The sequence below is a fragment of the Sapajus apella genome, unplaced genomic scaffold (assembly GCF_009761245.1).
Source record: "Sapajus apella isolate SASKATOON/1434 unplaced genomic scaffold, GSC_monkey_1.0 scaffold18, whole genome shotgun sequence".
NCBI lineage: Eukaryota > Metazoa > Chordata > Mammalia > Primates > Cebidae > Sapajus > Sapajus apella.
In genome coordinates, this window is record NW_022436958.1 from 22,012,042 (window position 1) to 22,024,812 (window position 12,771).

At 41.6% G+C, this 12,771-nt stretch overlaps 1 protein-coding gene across 13 annotated transcripts in view; it reads left to right on the forward strand.

Annotated features, from left to right (window-relative positions):
* Positions 1 to 1,019: 1,019 nt before the first annotated feature.
* Positions 1,020 to 12,771, forward strand: part of PKP4 (plakophilin 4) — a 227,964-nt gene continuing 216,212 nt past the window's right edge. For 7 of the 13 annotated variants that reach the window (XM_032286454.1, XM_032286463.1, XM_032286466.1 and 4 more), the window contains exon 1: positions 1,020 to 1,286. The gene's annotated coding sequence lies outside the window, so the exon portion shown is untranslated. Of the gene's footprint in view, positions 1,287 to 1,946; positions 2,363 to 12,771 lie in introns of those variants that run through there. The other 6 variants (XM_032286455.1, XM_032286458.1, XM_032286460.1 and 3 more) reach the window with 4 other exon arrangements.

Below are 12,771 nucleotides of genomic sequence, written 5' to 3' on the forward strand. Positions count from 1 at the left end.
TATCAAATTTAAAGAGAATTGGAAAATAGAAAACAAAATCCATCAACTGTAATCCATTTCCCTTACTCTTTTGTGAAATCATCAGAAGGCATGAAGGATTGTTTCTGTTTCCTGTATCTTTATCAAGCCTGTAACCTCTCAAGTGAAAGAACATGCACCTGTCAAGCTCGTAGTGCAGGATGTACACACAGATGTGTTTAATAAGTATCTGCCCACAGGGAGATTAGAGGTTTGCTTTGAGAATCCGGAAACAGACTATCTTACGTGTTGACGCTTTGGCATCTATCATACAATCCGTCACCTTGTTCCCTTACCAAAATATCATCAAGGGAAATCGTCTTTGAGTCTTCTTTGAGAAGGGTTGTGAGTTTGAAGACCCAAAACGTTGAGGCAAGACAGGAAAGTGGGAGTGGTTGCAGAGAACAAACCCAAGTAGGATTCAAGTGGCTCAGTGACGTCAGGAGGAAGCAGCGATGGAAGGGATGGGGTGCAAACTCACCTGGAGAAGCAGAAGCTGCACACACGCCTAGCCTCAGGGGCTCCCCAAACGCAGGAAAAGTGAAACGCCCACTCCTGGCTCTCTCTGTCAGGGGTACGTCTAAGAGCTCCGCTGTTCCTACTTTTGATGCCAGGGAGAAACCCTACCAGGCACAGTTGGGGCTGGCAGGAAGGCAAAGAGAAACGTGCCCCAGGTTACAGAGCCAGCGCTAGGGAATCTCCCTGTCCTCTCTCCGCCACCCCCTCCCGAGCCCGCGACTTGAGACACCCTCATCCTCACACCCACCTTCTTCAGGCCCTCTCGCGCTGAACAGCATCGGTCTCTATGGCGACCTGAAACCGCAGCTCCTATTGGCCCGTTCAATATGAGGGCCGGGCCAATGGGGAGGACCAGCCCTCTCCTTCCGGCCAATGGAGTGGCGGGAGCAGGCCCGGGGACGGCGGCGTGCTGACGTTCCCGGGAGCCCGGGGCTGGCCGGGCGGGCTGGCGGCGGGGCGGGCGGCGGCGGCGGCCTCTAGGCAGTAGAGGGGGCTCCGGGGCTGAGTCCGCGTCGACGCCGGCCGCGGAGGCGGCACCATGGGCAAAGGGTAGAGGGGCAAGTTGGCCACCGCCGCCGCCGGGGGTGGTGGGATAGCCGCTCCGGGGGAGGGGGCGGGTGGGGGAGGGAGGGGCGGGCAGCCGCGCGGCCGCGGCACTTTTTTAATTTTTTCGGGTGCCTCAGCGGCGACCCCTCGGCGCCGATGTCCGTGATCCCTGGAGCGACGACGGCCGCTGCCTAAGCTGGAAAGTAAGTGTGTGGGCTCGCGGGAGGGCGCGGAGACCCCTGCCGATGAGACCCTCGGCCCTCGCCCGGAACATGCGCCGGGGCCGGGACCTGCGCGCCGGGGGCCCGGCGCCTCCCTCCCGCTGCCCAGTCCCCAGCGCCGCGGCGGCTTTCCTGCCCCGCCTCGTGTTCCTGCCCGCACACGCCTCTGCTCCCCTCCCCCCGGCAGGCGCACAAGTTTCACCCTCCATTTGCTTTTCCCGGCGAGTCCTCTCCGCGGTCTCCCGTACCCGCCGCGCACGACCCCTCCCCACGCTGGGCTCTACGGATCCGGGGCCCCCAGCCCCGAACTTGAGCGCCGCGCGGAGCCCTGTTGGACGCCCTCGCGGCGGCTGCCGCCCGCCCGGCGCGCCACCCCGCGCCCCCGACACACCGGGGCGCTCTCCCTCCCCAGCCCTCGAGACCAGCGGTCCGTCCTTCCAGCCCCAGATCCTGCACCTTGGCCCCCTCCCCGCCTTTCCACGCCCCTGCTGCCCGCGCGCTCTTGCGTTTGCCCTCGAAGTCCTGCACTCCTTGCCGGTCCTGCCCACCCCCTCTGCCCAGTGCGTCCCTCTCTGCTGGCCGCCGATCTTCACGCTCCACCCCTCCCGGCTCCCCAGCCCCGAGCCTCGCCGCTGCCCTCCTGCGCCGCCGCTTTCTCCTCTCCCTGCCAGGAGTTGAAGCGGAGCCGCGGCACCCCCCCTGGCGGATCTGGTATCCCCGCCCGCCACCGAGGCTGCCGGCCCTCTCGCCTGGACCGCTACCCGGAGAGCGAGCGGCGGGGCCGGGATTTGGCTGCGTGTTGGCTGAGTGCGACAAACCGCGAGCGCGGGCAGTGGAGGCGCCGCGGCGGCCGTGGCCGCTCGGGGCGCAGCAGTAGTCAGGTGTGTGTGTACAGCGGGGGACGCGCGCTGCCGGCTCCTGGGCTGGCGACAGATTGTGCAGGAATGCAAGGAATGCACCAGGGGCAGAGTCCACACGGCCCTCCGCGGCTACACTAGCGCCTTTTCTCCCCAGCTCTCGCCGCACAGCCAGAGGTCACCGGAGCATCTTCGGAGCTGGTGAGCCTCATTGCACTCTTCTCCCATTGCTTCCTTCCTTGCGGCAGAGGGTGGTGGAGGGGAAGCGCGGTAGTTCTTTTGGGCTCCAGCTAGCCTTTCGTTTGGGTTTTTGCTGCATTGGTCTTCAGGACAGTGAATTTGGGGCCTATGACTGTGTAGCCAAGGTTATTGATCATTGAACAGGCTGTTTGCAAGTTTGGTGTGCAAGGTTTAGATAGTGCCTGGTTTTTACTAGGGTTTTCTGAAAACCAGCAGGAACAGGGGGCCTGAAGGTTCTTAAGAGTAATGAGCTTGCAGCCAGCATATTTTAGCTATACCAGAAAGTGACTGTGCTCATGGATGGGCATGTACTGCAAGAAAGATCTTGAATGCATCACTTCGGTGTCCTAAGAAGTGTAATTTTTTTTCCTCGTCGTACTGAGCTGTGTTTAGACCTCGTATAATACATAATGAATAGAAACAGAGAAGCAGTGTTTGGTCAGCGATGGGACAGATAGAACTGTCTGGTACAGTTAAATTCGGGGCGTGTCAGTTACCATTGAAAGTAACACGGGGACACCACAATCATGTATATTTCAAGATGTAATTTATGAGTGGAGGTCTTAGTTCTTTCTCATTGTTACTGAGTTTGACTAAAAAAAAATGCTGCCCTACAACTTTTATAGAATGGTGATTATTTACGTGTAAAATCGATGATGGTTAGTATGCATTTTGGTCAAATTTTGTTTTTCTCGATACAGGAAAGCAAAATTTTGACAGAAAATGGTTCGCTAGAATTGAGCTTAGATTCTTTTTATTTTAAAAGAGAAATTAGAAGAGTGCTTCTCTTCTTGAATGCAGTATATTGCTGTAGGTGTACCTTCGTTTTGAAGCCTGTGAAACAGTTATGGAAAATGGCAACATGAGAATGAGAACAACTAATGTCTGAAATAAGTGTTTCTGGATGTTGAAAAGCACCCTATGTGAGTTTTTATTTGACACAATTTGCTTTGGAGGTTGCATTTATGATAAATCTCTTTGCACCTTGTTATTTTGTAGCAGTTTCGGTAAAATAATAAGTCAGTTGTATGACCAATCAGCTGTCTTCCAACACCTACTTTGTCTAGATCAAGGACATTGAAAAGTATTAAATAGGAGCCTTTAGTTAAGGACTCAACAGAAAGGAAAGAATAGAAAAAAAACAACTTTGCACTCTGAAAGGTTTGTCTTTTGGTTCCTAGGTTGTTTTTCAACTATGTGCATAATCAGTGAATCCTCTAATTTAGAGGTTTAATTTGTGTCCACTAACTTGTGGAGGATATTGGGAGGTGTTTGTAAATGCCAACAGGAAACTTTTATTATGTAACAATATCATATTACAGCACAGTTTAACCCATGCTTACTGTGCTTATTTGACTTGATGTCAAGATTAGGAAGTATAAGCAAAATCAGTTTCTCTGCCTCATTAGAAACTGAAAACCCTGTTCAGATGTATAGATCACACACACACACACACACACACACACACACACGATTGGCTGTGCAAATAGTTTTGCCTGCTTCAGGTAAAGGTAAGCATTTCAGTTAGAAATGCTTTCTATTTGTTATAGGTATATGAAGAGAGGAAGTTTTTCAAGGGGTGATCCTTCACAATTGAAAATAACCGAAATCGTATTTTGACCAAAGTGCATTCCCTCCCAACCCCCTACTATTATGTAAGGAGAGGGTGCTGCATCTGGTGTCTTATATATTATACCAAAGAGTCTAATTTGGGGAAGCTAATTTTCCAGTTATTTTAATTTTTGCTTGTATTGTTTTTGGAGGGAGATAAGGGAGCGGAGAGCATTGATGGAAAACAAGGGAAGAAGAAACTAGAGGTAGCTAGTATTCAACTAGAAAATAAAATTATATACGTTATTGCAGCAATAATGCATCTATAAGCTAAAAAAAATCAAATCTAATTTTGTGACTAGTTCTGACATAATATTAATTTAAGGAAACTATTACCAAATTCAGTTTAATAAAAACCTTAGCACTTGTATGACCTTGAGTATTTGGATTAGGTTTATGTTAAATCAGAATTGCAGTTTTCTTCATTTTCTTGTAAATAGGCAAAGCAAATTTAACGTAAAAATTTGACATTCACTTAATTTTTAAAAATTCAATTATTGGCAATTTTTGACCTAATGTTTTTGAAATTTTGAGTAATTTCCGTGCTTTTACCCAGGGATGAATTTAAATAGTATTCATACCCTGGCCGATGCCAACCATCAGGTAAGTCTAGCCTCTTACCTGACTCTTTTGAAATATTAAGGTATTTTGAGAAAGGTTTGTAATCTAATTTTTTTTTAAATTTTTTTCTATTTCAGTCGAGCAGTAATTCCCTACCTTGCTTAATTCTAAAATGAACTAAAATGGACATCCTATTTTCATTCTTAAATGGAAGATAAAATAGAGGTTACTGTAGGGTTATCTTAGGGCATAAATACCTATGGAATTGTATGTCAGTTTGAGAAGCTTGCCTTCACATCTTCCAGTGTACAGGGAGATAATTACTCCTTCTATGTGTTAAATGATTCTGTAGTGCCCTTCCTGCACTGAAGGGGGAAGACTGAAACGTAGTACCAGTGGACTAGGTATGTTTGGAGAATTAAGTAACTATTTCACTGCCAGATAATACTACAGACAGCTGCAAATAGAGAAAAGAAGGAAAACTTTTAAAATACATAGATGTAAGGTTTCATTCTTACATCTATGGAAGTGTTGATAGCAGTCAGCAGGTCAGTTTGATGCTCAGGGGTAAGAAATAACAGGGTTATTTCAGGGTAAGGTAATGGGGCCCTAAGTTGCAAAGAATGGTAATTCATGTACTTGCTGGTTTCAGTTCAGAAGTTGCACAACATTCAAATATTTCTTACATTGTCACTTTAATAATTCAGTGAAATTATCTTAATTTAGGGTGGGCTATGTTACCATTACTAAACTGGGATGTTACATGATGGTGCTCTTCAATTAAACTTGGGACTGTTACAGACTTTTTTTTTTTTTATGGTTGACCTGTTGTTTTTCCTTTTCATAATTTAGATTTACTTTTATTTTATATACCAATAAATATTGGCTAAATCACTGATTATTTTATTATTCATAGTCTTGATAACATTATAGTTTATTATGACTCATATATGATTCATTGCGGCTGATAAAATTTTAGGGATTGGATTGTGAGATTTTATTACTACTAAATATATAAATTAAAATATGGAAGTGTCTGAGTTACTGTAAGTCATGTGATTGCAAAGCATTTGTCATGAACGGAATAATGCCTGGTGATTGGGTGGGTGCCAGTCCAGGTAGCTAGATATGGAATGATACAGTCCTCACAAAATCCAGAACTCAAATGTAGGGTAGGGAGGGAGGGGGCCAGAGGAAACACCTTTCTTTGACATCTGAGGCATGTTTGACTTCTATAGTTTCCTCTCTATTAAATATAAAATCTGGTGAGTTGCAACTATTCAGTGGTGTTAGTACCACTCTTCCTTCATCTGTGCCTCTACACTACCCCCCCAGCCCCTCACAAGACACACACATTAGGCTACCACCATATTTGTCTGCTTGGAGAGGCAGAAGAAGCTCCTTGTGGACTTCGGCCATGTACATAAATTGTAGACATTGGTGTCCAGTATTCCAGGTTCAATTTAAAACAGGTATGGGGTTTGACACAAAAATCATATTATATATGAAAGTTAGGGAAAATGTGTATTTGAAATGAGGCTATCAGTGTACTATGCAGGCTTTGGGGGCCTGGCCTGAAACCTGGAATGCAGTTTTTCATAGAAACCCACAATCGGTTTACAAATAGACTTTTCAAACACTGGCTAAGTGGTATCTGAAATTTTTTGTCCATTGCAAGCCATGTGTTAAATTGCAAGCGTGAGGGAGGTAAAAAGCATCCCAAATCAGGAGTTAGGAGACCTGGCACTAAACCTTATTACTTTGACAAACCATTTAACATTTGGATGATAGCTTCCTCCTTTTAAAAATACAGAGTTTGGATTATATTGATCTAAGTTACATTTTAGCTCAAGATTCCTGAAGTTAACAGTGGTTTTTAAAATTTTCTTTAGAAAACAGAAACAAAAAAACTTTTGCAAGCATGAATAAACATAATCAGCCCTGTTCCCCCTTGTAACTCAAATACTAGCAACAAGGAAGTTGAATTTCTCTTTTGAGAATTTTGAACGTTCTTCACATTCATTGTTAATTGTTTTGTTTTGTTTTAAAACATTATCATTTTAGGAAGTGAGGGGAGGGAAGGGATAAAGCACATGTTTTCAAAGGCTTGCAGTCTGCCTCTACCCCAGTCCAAGATTACATATGGATTTACCTTAATGACACTTCGTGAGCCTAGGGAAAAGTGCGTGGGATTTCACCTTCACACTCAGTAAGGCTCATGAAGTGTCATTAAGGTAGTGAGGTGTCATGGTTAACAGCCTTACTGTCGGTCCGATTCTGGCACTGCAACTTACTAGCTGTGTAACCTGACAGATTGTATAATCTCTACAGTCCTCGTTTTGCTCATCTGTAGAATGGAGTGATAAAAGTACCTACTTCATATGGTGGTTGTGGAGATTAAATGAATTAATACGTGTTAAGTGCTTACAACAGGACCTGGCTCAGAGCCAGCTCCTAATACATTTAAATCATTATTTTTACGTTGTGGTGCTTTACGATGGTTTCTGCAGCATTGACCAAATGCCCGGCAAATTATTGGCTTGCTTTCTGTGTGGGCTTTGTCAAAATGATTATGGATTTCAACAGGATGTTTCAGGCAAGAAATAAACTGCTGAAGGGAAACCATTAAGAGCTTGACAGTTTGCAGGACATTGTCTGTAAGAAAGAGAATCCAGCACAGTAATTAAGGGCATTTTTAAGTAGGGAAGTTGTAGCTTCTTGTGGTAGGCAATACTTAGGCATTAACCACCACTAACCAACAAGTATAGGAGAATGCATACAATTAAAGCATTTGTAATACCAGGTAGTAGTCATTTTTTTAAATGTCTTTGCTAGTCAGTACATGAATAAAGCGTTAGAAAGTGTTCATCATTTAACACCATTTGCCCAAATGCTGCTTGTAAATTAACTCTTTAAGCTGCCTTTTCTGTCTTAAAGTGATGACACTTGAAAAAAGAATGAATATTTGAAATCAGCAGGAGACTGCCAAATCAAGAAAGGTTAGAAAAGAGGAAGAAGATTTGAAAGATGCATGATACAATCAACGGACAGTGGTTTAGTAGGTATCAGGAGCCTCTAGTTCTAGTCCTGGCTTTGCCACTATGCAGGTGTGTGTCCCATGAGCAAGTCATTTAACTCCTGTGGGCTTTAGTTTTCTTGTATATAAAATGAGGGAGTTGGCCTAGGTGCTTCTAGAGTCCTTTTAGTACTTAAATTTTGCAACTCTTAGAACATCAAGCTGTTACATATTTTCCTCAGTAAGAATGTGCTGACTTCTCAAGGATTGATGACAATTTACCCTTTGGGATAAGGAGAGAAAATTGAAGTTGTATACTTAAAATTTTCAGCTCCTGAAAATGTAAGTGTTGCAGCCAGACAAACCGGTGACCCCTTCCTGGCGGAGTCAGTGGCCACCATGTCTTATGCAATAGCAGTGTGAAGTGCTCCAGGAGTGAGGATCCTTGGGGTTCCTCGGGGCAGGAGCTGAGCAGTGAGCCCGTATGGCGCTGCACATCCTGCAGTTTGTCACAGCCCTGCCTTCTGGGACACATTTGTCTACAACCAGTCCCCTGTGCACATTGGAGGTATCACCTCTAATTGAGACTATATTTTCCAGAAGTTGGATAGAAATAAGAAAGGGGATTTAGGATGGTGACTAGAAGGGACTAGTCTTGTTACAGTGAGAAAGATCCACTTCTCATTTGCTCAAATGGTTTGATTTGTCCACAGAAAAGTTAAGTGACTCAGAGTTGCTCCTCTGAAAACATTTTGTATGAATACTTCAGGTTCATAAGGAACTTGCTAATCCATATCTCATAAAATATAGGTACTTTTCATTCAACTCTTAATTTTTACATGTAGACAATCTACCAGTGTACAGAAATTGTGGCAGATTTCATGAGGGTAATTTTTTATTTGGATTTGTGCTCTTCTATAAAAAGTAATTTAAAAACTAAGTGATGAAAGTTTCTCCTAGACCCTATTCTCCTTTGTGGAGAGGAAAAAAAGTCCCTGTAGAACTCTAGTATGTATACATCCTTAAAACAATTGTTTAAAAATATTGAGGATAGCTCTTTCCCTTTGCTAATGCAATAGGACATTATTTGCAAAGGAAAGCATTAATTATACTAATATTATATGCAATATTAAATGGATTGTCAATGTCATGATTAGAGTAAACCCTTGAAGAGCAGGCTGCTGTTTCCATACCTTCATGAGAATTGTAAATACTCATGTAAAATGGAAACGATTATTTACCACTTTGCAGTAAAGCGGATCATATGTTCTGACACCTGTATCCTGGGATGGATGGGAAACAGGAACTGATTGATCTAGTTAAAGGTCACTTTATTCCTGTATACCACTAGGGGTGCAAGTGAGGGGGCTGTAGACAATTAGTGCTTTAGATATTTGTTGGAGTCCTACTATGTGTGAGGTATTGTGGATACTTATTTTAAAAGATACTACTTATTTGAAATGCTTCATTTTAACCAGCATTTTTTAGTCCCTTGCTCCATATCAGACTCTGATAGGCCTCATGGCCAAAAAGATGACTTCCCCCAGGGATACTTAGTGTCTGTGTTAGATTCAGTAATGGGAGTCTCGGTCTTTAAGGAATCCATGATACATTTTACAATCTGGTTGAGAAAGATAAGAACATGAGGTAGAGAAGATTGTCCTAGAAATGTTGGTATATAAATAAACATGTAAAATTGTTTCATAAATATTAAAGATGAACTTTGAAATAACTAGGTTTTAGCTCATACTTCTACTTGCTTAGTTGTGTATTGCCTGATAAATTACCTGATTCTAGAGATAAGCATAAACCACTCTCATTAGCTTTTTTTGGGAAAAGTCTGCCCTAAAGACAAATAGTGATTTCAAAACAAGTTTTAATCATGAACTTGATGGTTTTGGGTATATCTCTTGAAACGCTTTACCATATACCCAATATGAAGTAATTAATCATAATCAAAGTACATTATTTATGAGAAAGCATAATTTATGCCTTAAGACCGGCCGTTTTAGTATTTTTATTTTTCATACAACAGAATTTTGGTTTATTGTATTTTGTGTTTTTCTTTTATTTTCTATGTAATTTGTGAATTTGTGTGCCTTTATGAGCCCAAATGTATTGTTTCCCTTAAAATATTCCCTCTCATTGTTGTGAATAAACAGAATGTTTTAAAATCTCTTGTGACATGTGCTGGAATAAATGGTTTCATTGAATCTTACCTTGAATCTCAGAATGATGCACTGATGGGAATTTTTCACTTACTGTCAATTTGTAAGTCTGTTTAAAAAAGGCACTGAATAAGGAATCAGAAAATAAGCTGGATTTCACAAAAATTATTAAGACTATTAGTCTGAGACCTGTGATAAACAACTCAGATGTTAAAGGTCTAATTCAGACTGTCAACAGATGAAAAATAAGTGTCAGTCTGAAATATTCAGATAGTATATTGGCAAGTATCAGTCTTCCAAAATATTGTTTAAAACTAACATTAATCTATAAATCTCCCATCTTAGTAGCGTAACTAGAGTATATCAGTTCTGTGGGAAAATAGTCCTGCTCTAAGCTACTCAACAGCAGGGACTTTATCTTTCTACATGACTTAATCTTGACCTCTAGTGGTTCTGTATACGTTAAGTGAATGAATGAGTTCGAATTCTAGTTTTGAACACCTTCATCTACTACTCTCGGATAATCTTGTCTCTGCCTAATACCTATCCTCTGTCCTTTTGTAAACTGGTCTGAGACCCTGATACCCTGTAATCCTGCATGTTTCAATGGAAAAACCTCCTATTTAGCCTAAAAAAATGCTTTTCTGATACAACTTGCTACATAAATAATTCATTATATCAAATTCCTTAGTAAGGAAGTTAATGGCTGGGTGCTGTGGCTCATGCCTGTAATTCCAGCACTTTGGGAGGCTGAGGTGGGTGGATCACTTGAGGTTAGGAGTTTGAGACCAGCCTGAACAACAATGGTGAAAGCCTGCCTCTACTAAAAATACAAAAAAAAAAAAAAATTAGCCAGGTATGGTGGTGGGACCCTGTAGTCCCAGCTACTTAGGAAGCTGAGGCAGGAGAATCTCTTGAACCCGGGAGGCAAAGGTTGCAATGGGCAGAGATTGCACCACTGCACTCCAGCCTGGGTGACAGAAGGAAACTCTTATTTCAAAAAAAAAAAAAAAAAATTAATTAATTAGATTTTAAACAGATTGGTTCATATTTATTTTAACCTTAATTGTCTGGATTATAATCATAGTGAGATAAGTTTTCATAATGCTCTTTATCACACTGTTAACAGGCAGCCATCAAGCACCAAGACTAAGCTAAGCTTTGAAAGTGTGATATTGAGCAAACTTTCTATATCCATAGATTTTGTGAATTAGTAATATCTTTAAATACTCAGCTGAAGAGTTGAAGACAAAAGTAGATGTAATTTAAAGCACATGAAGTTTTTCAAAGGGGAAATATGACAGAAATGCTAAGGATGTTATTGGTATAATAAAATTATATAAATTAAGAGTAATGAAACAGGAAATTTCATAGCTTGTTTTGATCTAGTTGGTATAGTAAACCTTTGTTTGGCCTTAATATAGTAGATAGAAATATTGTTACACATTATGGTTGTCCCTTTCCCAATCTCACATAATCACTGTGATAAAATTTACAGAAAGATCCTGTTTACCCTTTAGGTCATTTTCCCCAAAGGTAACATCTTGCAGAACTATAATACACTGTCACAACGAGGATATTAACATTGATATAATCAAGATACAGAACACTTCCATCACCAGGAAACTTATCTCTCCTACCCTCATCCCCTCCTAAATCTCTGGCAACCATTCATTGTTCATCACATCTATGGTTTTGTCAGATTAAATGCTAGTGGCATACACCTGTAGTCCGTAGCTACTCAGGAGGCTGGAGTGGGAGGATGGCTTGAGCCTGGGAGGGCAAGACTGCAGTGAGCCATGATCTCACCACTGCACTCCACCTTAGGACAGAGTAGAGAGTGAGACCCTGTTGCCAAAAAAAAAAAAAAAAAAAAGGCAGGCACGGTAGGTTGCTTCTATAATCTGAGCACTGTGAGAGGCTGAGAGATAAGGATTGCTTGAGGCCAAGAGTTCAAGACCAGCCTGGTCAATGTAGCCAGAGTCTGTCTCTTAAAACATTTAAAAAATTAGCTGCATGTGGTGACATGTGTCTGTAGTCTCAGATACTTGGGAAGCTGAGGTAGAAGGAGTGCTTGAGCCTAGGAGGTTGAGGCTGCAATGAGCTATGATAGTGCCACTGCACTCCAGCCTGGGCAATAGAGTGAAACTCTGTCTCCAAAAAAATAATTATTATATAAATAGATTTTAAAGTATGTAATTTTGCATATTTTTCCCATTTTGCATAATTCTTTGGACAATATTCCAGGTTTCTGCATGTATCAATAGTCGGTTCTGTTTTATAACCGAGTAATATTCCATAATATGGATGTACCATAGTTAGCTTAATCATTCACCTGTTGTTCGTAACTTATAGCTATTACAAATACAGTTGCTATGAATATGTGTGTACAGGTTAGCATAAGTATGCTTTTCTCTGGAGGAAATACCCAGGAATACCATTGCTGCATTGAATCATAATTTTTAAAGCTTTCTTTCTAAATTATGCCCTGAATTATGAGACCTCAGTAGTCCAGCCATCTTTATCTATGTGTTGGTGAATTAAAATAAAGAATTTTATGTTAGATTTATAGCTTTGGTAAATTACAAAAACTTGTCTATAAAATCAAGTCTTTTGTCTTTTGTTACTGTTTTACAAATAGTATTTCCCATAAGTTTACCTTATTTTTTAGCAAAAACCCATTGATTTTAAGTTGAATTTATGAAGTTGCTTTGTAGCTTGGCTTCAAAATTTGTTTGATTTTGTTATATTTTATTTTGTTTTAGATAGCCACATTTAATTTCCTATAACAATATTTTAAAATGTAATCATGAATGTTGGCCCTTTCAGAATTTCACCTACATATGATTATAGGTAATATTCTTGCAAAAAAAAAGTTGCTAGTGCACCATGCTAACAGGTAAGGTGAGGATGTAAAATGAAGACAGTATCGTCCTGTGTGATTGGAATTAATCCAGTCATTAGGTTGAAGCCAAAAGCATACCTGATACTTTAAAAGGTGAGGATTCCTTCAT